Below are 12,402 nucleotides of genomic sequence, written 5' to 3'. Positions count from 1 at the left end.
CCCAAACCAGCCGTGGCGCAGAGTATCGCAGCGACCCTGCAGCAGCGCCAGTAACGCCCCCAAGAACGCCCTCGCGCAAGGAAAAGCCATCAAAATCGCTAAATCATCGCAAAGGGCTGCGCTAACCCTGGACCAGTCTACAGGGCTGCCAAACAAGGAACGCAAAGCGGGTAACGTGCATATCAGGGGTACGCGTGAAGTTATACACGCGATTAACCAGGGTACGTGTATTACAGGGGTACGCGTGAAGTATTACACGCGATTAGCCAGGGCACGTGTATCACAGGGGTACGCAGGAATTATCACACACGATTTGGCTGGGTACGTGTATTACAGGGGTACACGGGAAGTTCTACACGCGATTCGGCTGGGTACGTGTATTACAGGGGTGCGCGGGAATTCTCACATGTGATTTGGCCAGGTACGTGTATTACAGGGGTGCGCGGGAATTATCATACGCGATTTGGCTTGGTACGTGTATTACAGGGGTGCGTGGGAAGTTCTACACGTGATTGGCCAGGGTACGTGTATTACAGGGGTACGTGGGAATTATCACAAGCGATTTGGCTGGGTACGTGTATTACAGGGGTACACGGGAAGTTCTACACGCGATTCGGCTGGGTCTGTGTATTACAGGGGTGCGCGGGAATTCTCACATGCGATTTGGCCAGGTACGTGTATTACAGGGGTGTGCGGGAATTATCACACGCAATTAGGCTGGGTGGGTCCTCACAGGTGTTCCCTGTACACCCTCCACGGCCCCTGCAGGCAGCCCACAAAACAGGGGACTACCCTGCACACCTGCTCATGTCCCCCTGCACCCCCAACCCCCAGCAGTGCAGGGGCACCCTCCACCAGGCCCCCATCCATGTCTCCCACCACCCCCAGCAGTGCAGGGGCACCCTCCACCAGGCCCCCATCCATGTCTCCCACCACCCCCAACCCCCAGCCACCAGGGGCACCCTCCACCAGGCCCCCACTCATGTCTCCCACCACCCCCACCCCCCAGCCACCAGGGGCACCCTCCACCAGGCCCCCACTCATGTCTCCCACCACCCCCACCCCCAGCCACCAGGGGCACCCTCCACCAGGCCCCCACTCATGTCTCCCACCACCCCCACCCCCCAGCCACCAGGGGCACCCTCCACCAGGCCCCCACTCATGTCTCCCACCACCCCCACCCCCCAGCCACCAGGGGCACCCTCCACCAGGCCCCCACTCATGTCTCCCACCACCCCCACCCCCCAGCCACCAGGGGCACCCTCCACCAGGCCCCCACTCATGTCTCCCACCACCCCCACCCCCCAGCCACCAGGGGCACCCTCCACCAGGCCCCCACTCATGTCTCCCACCACCCCCACCCCCCAGCCACCAGGGGCACCCTCCACCAGGCCCCCATCCATGTCTCCCACCACCCCCACCCCCCATGAGTGCAGGGGCACCCTCCACCAGGCCCCCACTCATGTCTCCCACCACCACCACCCCCCAGCATCCAGGGGCACCCTCCACTAGGCCCCCACCCATGTCTCCCACCACCCCCGTCCCCCAGCCACCAGGGGCACCCTCCACCAGGCTCCCATCCATGTCTCCCACCACCCCCACCCCCCAGCAGTGCAGGGGAACCCTCCACCAGGCCCCCACCCATGTCCCCTATCGCCCCCACCCCCCAGCAGTGCAGGGGCACCCTCCACCAGGCCCCCACTAATGTCCCCTATCACCCCCACCCCCCAGCCACCAGGGGCACCCTCCACCAGGCCCCCACTCATGTCTCCCACCACCCCCACCCCCCAGCCACCATGGGCACCCTCCACCAGGCCCCCACTCATGTCTCCCACCACCCCCACCCCCCAGCCACCAGGGGCACCCTCCACCAGGCCCCCACTCATGTCTCCCACTACCCCCACCCCCCAGCCACCAGGGGCACCCTCCACCAGGCCCCCACTCATGTCTCCCACCACCCCCACCCCCCAGCCACCAGGGGCACCCTCCACCAGGCCCCCATCCATGTCTCCCACCACCCCCACCCCCCAGCAGTGCAGGGGCACCCTCCACCAGGCCCCCACTCATGTCTCCCACCACCACCACCCCCCAGCATCCAGGGGCACCCTCCACCAGGCCCCCACCCATGTCTCCCACCACCCCCACCCCCCAGCCACCAGGGGCACCCTCCACCAGGCCCCCATCCATGTCTCCCACCACCCCCACCCCCCAGCAGTGCAGGGGCACCCTCCACCAGGCCCCCACCCATGTCCCCTATCACCCCCACCCCCCAGCAGTGCAGGGGCACCCTCCACCAGGCCCCCACTCATGTCCCCTATCACCCCCACCCCCCAGCATCCAGGGGCACCATCCACCAGGCCCCCACCCATGTCTCGCACCACCCCCACCCCCCAGCCACCAGGGGCACCCTCCACCAGGCCCCCATCCATGTCTCCCACCACGTCCACCCCCCAGCAGTGCAGGGGCACCCTCCACCAGGCCCCCACCCATGTCCCCTATCACCCCACCCCCCAGCAGTGCAGGGGCACCCTCCACCAGGCCCCCACCCATGTCCCCTATCACCCCCACCCCCCAGCAGTGCAGGGGCACCCTCCACCAGGCCCCCACCCATGTCTCCCACCACCCCCACCCCCCAGCAGTGCAGGGGCACCCTCCACCAGGCCCCCACCCATGTCCCCTATCACCCCCACCCCCCAGCAGTGCAGGGGCACCCTCCACCAGGCCCCCACTCATGTCCCCTATCACCCCCACCCCCCAGCCACCAGGAGCACCCTCCACCAGGCCCCCACTCATGTCTCCCACCACCACCACCCCCCAGCATCCAGGGGCACCCTCCACCAGGCCCCCACCCATGTCTCCCACCACCCCCACCCCCCAGCCACCAGGGGCACCCTCCACCAGGCCCCCATCCATGTCTCCCACCACCCCCACCCCCCAGCAGTGCAGGGGCACCCTCCACCAGGCCTCCACCCATGTCCCCTATCACCCCCACCCCCCAGCAGTGCAGGGGCACCCTCCACCAGGCCCCCACCCATGTCCCCTATCACCCCCACCCCCCAGCAGTGCAGGGGCACCCTCCACCAGGCCCCCACCCATGTCTCCCACCACCCCCACCCCCCAGCAGTGCAGGGGCACCCTCCACCAGGCCCCCACCCATGTCCCCTATCACCCCCACCCCCCAGCAGTGCAGGGGCACCCTCCACCAGGCCCCCACTCATGTCCCCTATCACCCCCACCCCCCAGCCACCAGGGGCACCCTCCACCAGGCCCCCACTCATGTCTCCCACCACCCCCACCCCCCAGCAGTGCAGGGGCACCCTCCACCAGGCCCCCACCCATGTCCCCTATCACCCCCACCCCCCAGCAGTGCAGGGGCACCCTCCACCAGGCCCCCACTCATGTCCCCTATCACCCCCACCCCCCAGCCACCAGGGGCACCCTCCACCAGGCCCCCACTCATGTCTCCCACCACCACCACCCCCAGCATCCAGGGGCACCCTCCACCAGGCCCCCACCCATGTCTCCCACCACCCCCACCCCCCAGCCACCAGGGGCACCCTCCACCAGGCCCCCATCCATGTCTCCCACCATCCCCACCCCCCAGCAGTGCAGGGGCACCCTCCACCAGGCCCCCACCCATGTCCCCTATCACCCCCACCCCCCAGCAGTGCATGGGCACCCTCCACCAGGCCCCCACTCATGTCCCCTATCACCCCCACCCCCCCACCACCAGGGGCACCCTCCACCAGGCCCCCACTCATGTCCCCTATCACCCCCACCCCCCAACCACCAGGGGCACCCTCCACCAGGCCCCCACTCATGTCTCCCACCACCCCCACCCCCCAGCAGTGCAGGGGCACCCTCCACCAGGACACCAACTTCCCTGGCACTGAAGCTGGTGCCCCTCTGCCTCCTTGGTCGGGGGTTGCCACTGGTGCCAGATGTTGTAGTGCCCGACATGGCAACCCCAGAGGCAGGAGTGGGTGGGCAACTGGGTCCTGGGGCTGGGCTGTGGGGCGACGGAAAAGCAGTCGGGAGCCTTTGGTTCCAGCAGGGGTGGTCACAGCAACAGCACCCCTGGCTGATGTGCAGGCAGCAAATGGCAGGGCACGTGGGCAGCAGGCAGTCAGGCAGCAGCAGATGGCAGGTGGGAGCGTGCTCAGGGCTCTGGGGGGCAGTAATTTTGCCTCCTGGGCAGGAGCGTGGTCTTTCGTGTGTGAACGCGTGGTAGTGAGTGATTTTGCACGTGAAAATCCCACACGTCTGCGTGTAAATCGATGAAAGGCCCTTAGCGCGTAAACGTGTATGCGCGTCTATGAAGTCACGTGCACGCGTAGGAAAAAGTTGCGTGACACGTCCGAGTGTCAAAGCGTGTTATTGGTGGAAATAGCCCTACACGCAGAAGTGTCAAAGCGGGTAATTGGTGCAAATGGACCTACACGCAGAAGTGTCAAAGCGTGTAATTGGTGCAAATGGACATACACGCAGAAGTGACAAAGCGTGTAATTGGTGCAAATGGACCTACACGCAGAAGTGACAAAGCGTGTAATTGGTGGGAATGGCCCTAGCACGTACACGCCGCGTAGGTGACGCTGTACGTGTGGGCCTGCATATAAGGTACGTGTAGAACACCATTTCCTTGTACTGCTTTTCGTGGAGAGCGAGTGGGTGAATTCTGTACTTCTTGTCGTTTCACACGCGATTTACTTCACGGCATTTCAAGTTCGTACTCCCTGTTACCTCTGACAGCTTTTTCTATTTTTTCTCTTGTACTGGTTTACCTGGGCCTGTTCCCTCAAACAGAGTTCCCTTCTACTGTTGTCCTGTCTCCTCAGACAGCGTACATATCTTCTTTTGGCGGGGGTGTTGCCAACCAAACGCGCTCATTTTTCACGCTCTTTTACCTGGCAGACGGTGAGTCACGCACGTATCTAACATCTGTGCTTGCCCCGTGTGTAGCCTACCCCTTCAGAGGTCATTCTAGGCTGAGTGTGACACGCATACGTTCATTCTTGTGTTACTGGGTGCCACAGCGTAGTGCAGGTTTTTCTTTCTGCACACGTGGTCTAGGAGGGGTTGCGTGCACGTCATCTCCCTTTTTTGGGCCTCCTGTGCGTTGCGTGACCCGTCGTCTTTCCCCAGGGGTTACATTCAGCCTTGCTAGAGCACTAGGGTACAATTACCATCTGGTACCCAACCCCTTTGACCCCCAATTGCCCAGGACAATAGTCTACATCCACTCCCATACGCACATTAACATCAGTGCCATGGCTGGGAGGCGAGGATTCCGTAAGGGTGGCAAAGGTGGAAGAGCCACAAGTGGTGGCCGTGGTGGATCCGGTAGGGGACGTGCTTGTAACTTGCAGGGTGAGCCTGTCCCCCCCATGTGTGGAGGACCAGTCACAGGCACCCATAATCCCCCCCTCCCTCCCTCCCGTTGAGGCTGATGTGGCTGACACCATCCATGCTCAGCCCTTGTTGGACCAGCCCATTGTGGCACCAGACCTGGCTGACTCCATGGCTGACTTCCAGGTCAGCAGGGCTACGACACGTGCGCTGGTGCACGTTGATGCCATCATGCCACGTGGATCTGGGGCAGCAAGGTCATCTGCTGCACCAAGGAGGCAGGGCGGAGAGGCTGCAGGGGCAGCTGCGGCTCCATCCACCCCAGCCCTCACACACCCAGCCAGGACAGTGTCGGTCCTAGTCCATGCTGCTGACATTCCCCCTGACACCATCACACTAGAGCCAATGCCTGTACCAACTCCCATGCTAAGTGTGCAATCCCACACTCCTGATACAGAGTCCACCAGGGCTCCTGCCCCTAGTGTCCAGAGCGGCGCAGGACACTCAGGATCACCACCACCTTCCAAGCGGAAGAGGAAGAGTGCTCGTCCGGCACAGGCTGATGCCCCAGACACGGCTACACAGTCCGGCCCGTCCAGGAAGCCCAGCTTCACGGATGACGAACTGAGTGTACTTGTCGAGTATGTGTCCGGACATGACAACGAGATGGTCATTGTTGCAGGATCCAAGACCACACCTGCACAATGCCAGGCACACTGGCAGACCGTTGCGGACATCGTAAGTGCCCTTGGAATCGTGAGGCGCACAGCCAATGATTGCTATAAGCGCTGGAATGACCTAAAGCGCAGGGCAAAGAGTAAGCTGGCCTCAAGTCATGCCGCAACTCTAGTGACTGGAGGTGGGTCTCCAGTAGTAGACATGGAACTCACTCCACATGAGTCAGTCGCTGGGACCTACGTCACGGAGGAACAGATCCAAGGCGTGGGAGATCTGGCTGATTACGAGGCATTGTCCGGTGAGTGCACATGCATGTGTGTGTCATCCATGTGCATGGTGTGTGTGTGAGGGCTTCTGTTTGTGTGCCAGGTGAGAGTGTGTGCGCCTGAGTCGTATGGGTTAGCCATGTGCTTCATGCAATACTTCCTGCGCAGCTGCATTTGGCCATAGCAGTATCCCTTCTGCCAACAGTAGACATCTAGCCCAACTGCACGCCAGTTGCCCTTGAAGTGTCATCTTGCCACAACATAGTTGCTTATTTTTCACTGTTCATTCAGTCAGATTGTTTGCATTCCCCCACTTTTACTAGCCATGTCGCTGTCCACTAGTCACATGTCTGACATGGCTATGGTAAAGTGGAGTGACTTTGTTACCTGGATATCATTTGTACACACATGTCCCTGTGCAATTGGACCATTTCAGACTGGCAGCTCCAGGTGAAAAATCTGACCTGTTAGAATTAGAAAAGCAATTACATGCGGGAACTGGACTGAATGAATAGGTGCTGCCCTCCTCTCCATCTTCACTCAATAGCAATGTTACATCTGTGTGATGGAATGTGTGTTTCACCTGGCAATCACAGGCCAATGTGTGATGCCACTGCCAGGCAGCATGCAGAAAATGTGTTCATCTTCCATCATGGTGTCATCAGTGTGTGCCATTTGCCTGCACTTCATACGCAGTGAGGGTGCATGCATGGGAGGGTTTTAGTTATGTGGGACATGTGTCAATCAAGTACTGGTTCTCTTGCTTCTCAGCCCTCATTGTGTGCCATGGTGCTAATGCCTGTTTCCATTTCTTTGTTTTCATGTCTTTGCAGGGGAAGACGCACCTGATACTGCTGGGGTTGTGGAGATGGTGCAGACCCAGGAGGGGTCCGAGGGCCGACCAACCACCAGTGAGGGACGTGGTGTGTTGGTGGGGGAGAACCCACAAGTGCTGCAGGTCGTGCTCTCAAGGGGTGTCTCTGGCTGCACCTCCCCCGAGCTGTAGTCAGGTGTTGATTCGGATGAGACCTACGTGCCGTTGCAGGTGAGTGTTCCAGGGAGGGATTCTGTTCTGTCTCACCCACCTGCACCAGGGTCAGAACCCTCCATGGGGATGTCAGTGTTGGCAGCTACGCCTTTGGTGGTTACGGATGCAGGGTCACACTCCGCGACATCTGATCCTGTTCCTGGGCCAGCAGATCAGAGGGGGAATGCAGTCCTGCAGCCTCAGGCAGTGCCGGCACAGCAAGGCGCAGTTCGCCTTGCCCCAGACAGGTGTGGTGCCCGCCGACGTGGTGGCCGTACGCCACCTGGCAATACCGCATGGGAGCAATCCATTTACGGTATGGCAACCCAACAGGCTGCATCATCCGAGATGATGGCTCAGGCCATGGATAGGGTGGCCACTTCCATTGTCCCCCCAGAAAGGCTGATGGAGCGACTAGAGCAGGCAACCGACTCCATCTGCCAGTCACACAGGGAGGACATGTTGGGGTCCAACAGGGACAGGCGGGCGGCACTGGCGACTCTGCAGGAGGCCATCTCCGTTGAGTCCCAGGGCCACAGGGAAGCCCTGAGGCAGGAGCTCCTTCACCTCAGGACGACTCTTGTTGAGCTTGAGGCTTCAACACACCAAAGGACAGAACAGCAGCTGGAGCGTCTCACCCGTACGCTCTCAGCTGAGATGCAGGCAACGAGGGCGGAGGTCCGGGCATCCCGTGAGTTGTTGCATGGGGACCTCCGCACACTCATCCTCCAGAACCAGACCTACCACACCCGCATGCTTGCAGCCATGGAGGAGCAGACTAGGGCCTTGCGTGGGCTGCCTCCCATAGTGCAACCACCTCCGGATGCAGCTGCACAGGGTGATAATAGTGACAGCAGTGATACTCCCACAATAGGGTAGCCGTGTGGGCCATGAGCCCATGGAGGTGTTTTATTTTCCCAGGATCCACGCAGGTGGGTTCTGGTGTGCATCCTGTCCTCGGACCTCCTGGGTGGCCTCCCCAACCCCCCCGGGCCCATCAATGGCTATTTTTGATTGTTTCTTATTTTTATTTTTATTTATTTTATTCCCTATTTTTTTGGGACGATTTGTTGGCTTCCGTGGTTCCTGTGGGCATACGCTGCATTGTGGCTGGGCACATGCAGGCTTGTAATGTATTTGGTTCAGATGCTTGGGTTTGAGTCACACACACCCCTCCTGCTTCCCGTTTCCATGGGCTTGCAAAGGGTGTGCCCAAGTGACAGTGAATTACACAGTGACGTTGGACTCCCATGAGCTGTGTGGGCAGTCTGTAGTCAATACTGTGTATACATTCCTAGTGCATATTGCTGTTGTGTTGTACACTGCATGTTGCATTGATGTGTAACTTATCTTCTGTGTCTACCTCCCAATTTGCAGGTCCCTTCCTCATGTCTACACAAGGACCTCTAGTCTGGAGATGGGGTCCATGTTGGCAGCAGTGCACCTACAACTCTACATGGCGCCAACACTGCACAGTTGGTAGTGGTGGGAGTGCAGGCATTTCCAGGTGGTGAGACTACTAATATGTAACATTTGTGATGTCATGTTAATGGTAGTACGTGCTCAAGTATGTTGTTGGTCCGGCATTGCTGTGAGCATTTCAGGTGTTGCAGGTTTCTAATAGGGACACTGTACATAGTGAGACTAGTGTCATGTTGTGGGGATTACTTTGTTTACCTGCAATTAGCATGACATGGCACGGTGTGTCGTGTGGCGGTGCTGGGGTTGGGTTGGCTGACATGGCACTGTCCTCTTGTTGCATTTTGCAAGTGGGTATTCATTTTAGCTGCTTGAATGTGTAACTCCACAAAACTGCATTGGTGGTGTCTGTGTGGGTGGGGATGCACACATTGTGACACTTCCAGGTGAACAATCTCAGGCTGATATGGTATTCACGGTTCATTCTCCAGACATTCAGGATCAGTGTCAGGTTGAGTCATCATTGATTGTCAGATGGAATGTGCCAGGGCAGTGTGCACTCCACAGGGGTGTGATTTCTATGTGAAGTAATTAGCCACTAGCTGTGTACGGGCTGCCTCCCCCCGTGCCCTTTCCCCTCCCATGCGCAGCGGCTGTGCATGTGGTTGGGGATGTGGGGCCACCACCATGTCCACGGCCAGGCCCCGGCGTGTTGCAACGTTGTGCAGGACACATGCTGCCACTATGATCCTGCACACTACTGGGGGAGCGTATAACAGCTGGCCGCCAGAACGGTCAAGGGAGCGAAAGCGTGACTTTAGCACTCCGAATGTGCGCTCCACTATGCCCCGGGTCGTAATGTGGGCTGTGTTATATCTTACCTCGGGTGGCGTGGTGGGGTTCCGAATTGGCGTCATCATGTGGGGGCTGAGAGGGTAGGCACTGTCCCCTGTGGAGGTGGTGATTGGTATCATTGGTGGGGTTGTGACCTTGCTCAGTATCCAACATGCATGCATGTGCAGTGGCATACATACTCACCAAGCAGCCATGTATCGCCATGCTGCCCAGCTTCTAGGTCCCGGCTTAGGGTGGACATTCGGTAAATGAAGCTGTCGTGGGTGGACCCGGGATAGTTGGCATATACTGAGGTGATGATTCCCTTGGCATTACATGCTACCTGCACGTTGATGGAATGCCAGTGCTTGCGGTTCCTATAGATGTGCTCAGATGCCCTGGGGGGACGTAGAGCCACATGGGTGCAGTCGATGGCACCTAGCACTTTGGGGAATCGTGCCACACCGTAAAAATCCAGGGCGGCAGCATGCCTTTCTGCAGGTGTTCTGGGCAGGTATATGTGCCTGCGGACTGATGGGCGTGCAGTGATGATGTTCAAGACCTGGTGTAGGCAGCGTGACTGGGTGGCCTGTGACACCCCACCCACTATGGCACTTGTCCGCTGAAATGATCCAGTGGCTAAGAAGTGCAGTACATTGAGGACCTTCTCCAGGGGGCTGAGTGCTTGGGAGCACAGGGTGGGTGATGTGAGGTCATCCTCCCACTCACTCACCAGGTCCAGTATTATGTGTGGTGGAAACCTGTACCTCCCATACACCTGGTCATCAGGCATCCCGTAAAGGCTGGTTCTGGGTGTGAATATTCTGGCCCTGACTATCCTCCTCCTCCTCCTTTGGTAGCCCACTGCCACTGCTGCTAGGAACGGTATGTTCATCCTGGCGTCTGAGCTTGTTATTGTTAAAGTGCGCAAATTTATGCTTTGCGCGTGTTCTAGGCGAGCGTGTGACCCGCGCACCCCTTGAATCCAGTTCCCAGTCCAATAGCGTGTGGAAATTCCCACACTCCACGGGATACAGGTGCACTGACGTACTTGCGTGTGTAAGTGCCCGCGCACCCATGAAATACACGTACATAGGCCAATCGCGTGTACGCGCACTTTTGTCCAATTACACGCTGACGTGCAGTATTTCCACGTGTGCTCCGTCATCACGTGCTGAGTGGGGAACACCCGTGCGGGTCACGCCACAGACGCGCTTACGCGCTGAGGGACTCTGGTCCAATAGAATCGCGTATGCGTGCTGACGCGCTTACGCGCTAAGGGCCTTTCCTCGGATTTCACGCTGACGTGCAGGATTTTCACGTGCCAAATCACTCCGTATCAAGCTGGCCACGCGAAAACACACGGAATACCACGCTCCTGCCCAGAAGGCCGAGTTACTGCCCCCCTGTGCCCTGAGCAGCCTCCCACATGCCATCTGCTGCTGCCTGCCTGCCTGCCTGCTGCCACCGTGCCCTGCCATTTGGTGCCTGCACATCAGCCATCTGCAGGGGTCCAGTTGCTGTGTCCACCCCTGCTGGAACTGAAGACTCCCGACTGGGATTACATCGCTCCACAGCCCAGCCCCAGGACCCAGTTGCCCACCCACACCTGCCTCTGGGGTTGCCATGTCGGGCACTTCCACATCTGGCACCAGTGGCAACCCCAGGCCAGAGGGGCAGAGGGGCACCAGCTTCACTGCCACCGAAGTTGGTGTCCTGGTGGAGCATGACCTGGGGCAGTATGATGCCCTCTTTGGATCGTCCCGCGCCAGCAAGGAAGGACGGGAGAGGATCTGGGCCGACTGTGCGGTTGCCATCAACGCGGAGGGGGTGGCAACCCGCAACGTCCTGAAGATCAAGAAGCGCTGGGAGGACTTGAGGTCCAGGACCCTTGTGAAGGCCCGGCGCCTCGTGGAGGGGGGCCGGGGCCGCATGAGTTCCATCCAGATGAGGGTCCTGGAACGCGTACGCCCAGCGCTCCACGCCCAGATCCTTGAGAGGGAGGCCCGTCTGGAGTTGAGCGGTAAGTGTCCAAGCATTACTGTGTGAGACAGGGCATGTTGCGGTGTGCTGGTTCTATGATACTTGCCTGTATGTGTGCCATAGGCCATGTATGCATGTATGTGTGCAGGGACATCATAGTAATGCATGTGCGACCAGTGATGTGTGACCCACATGGTTGTTGCATGTGTTCAAATGCCGCATGGGGAGCCCTATGCAGATTTTGAACATGAGAGCATGCCAGTCTCTGTACCTGGACATGGGTGGGGGTGAGGGATGGGTGCTGATGCCAGGTACATATATGGTAGCCATGTCTGTGTGCCTGACCTGCGTGTCTGTGACTTGTGCATGCCATGGATGCATGACACATGTGTGTGACAATGCACAGATTCAGTGAAGCAGCCAAATTACCCTTGTATCCGCTGTGTTTGGTGTGTTTGGGGCCAGATGGATGTGACTGAGGTGAAGTGTGTGCATGTGATAGGCATGAGCCATGATGCATGTGAGTTACATATCATTGAATGTTTCAAGAGTCCATTGGACATGCATGGAAATGTCCATGGCATGCACCATGCCTGTTACTGTGTGTGTTTTGCCTGGACTGACCCATGTGTTGTGGAGTGACATGATGGAAGTGTACTTTGACAGTGGTGCTCATCTGCTATTGCTTCCTGTCTAGGGGACCATTGTACAGTACCCTGATGCTTGTGTTCTTTGTCTCCCTCTACGCAGCGGCTAGTGAAGAAGAGGGCGGAGATGGCGCTGTGGAGCAAGGCGGCGGGGATGCCCCCACGGCTGCAGCGGAAGGGGTGTGTGAGCCCCCACAGGGGC

This window comes from Ambystoma mexicanum, chromosome 12, assembly GCF_040938575.1.
Source record: "Ambystoma mexicanum isolate Mex_15411 chromosome 12, UKY_AmexF1_1, whole genome shotgun sequence".
In the NCBI taxonomy this organism is placed as follows: Eukaryota; Metazoa; Chordata; class Amphibia; order Caudata; family Ambystomatidae; genus Ambystoma; species Ambystoma mexicanum.
The sequence above is the reverse complement of the archived record's forward strand: the minus strand, read 5'-3'. Positions refer to the sequence as shown.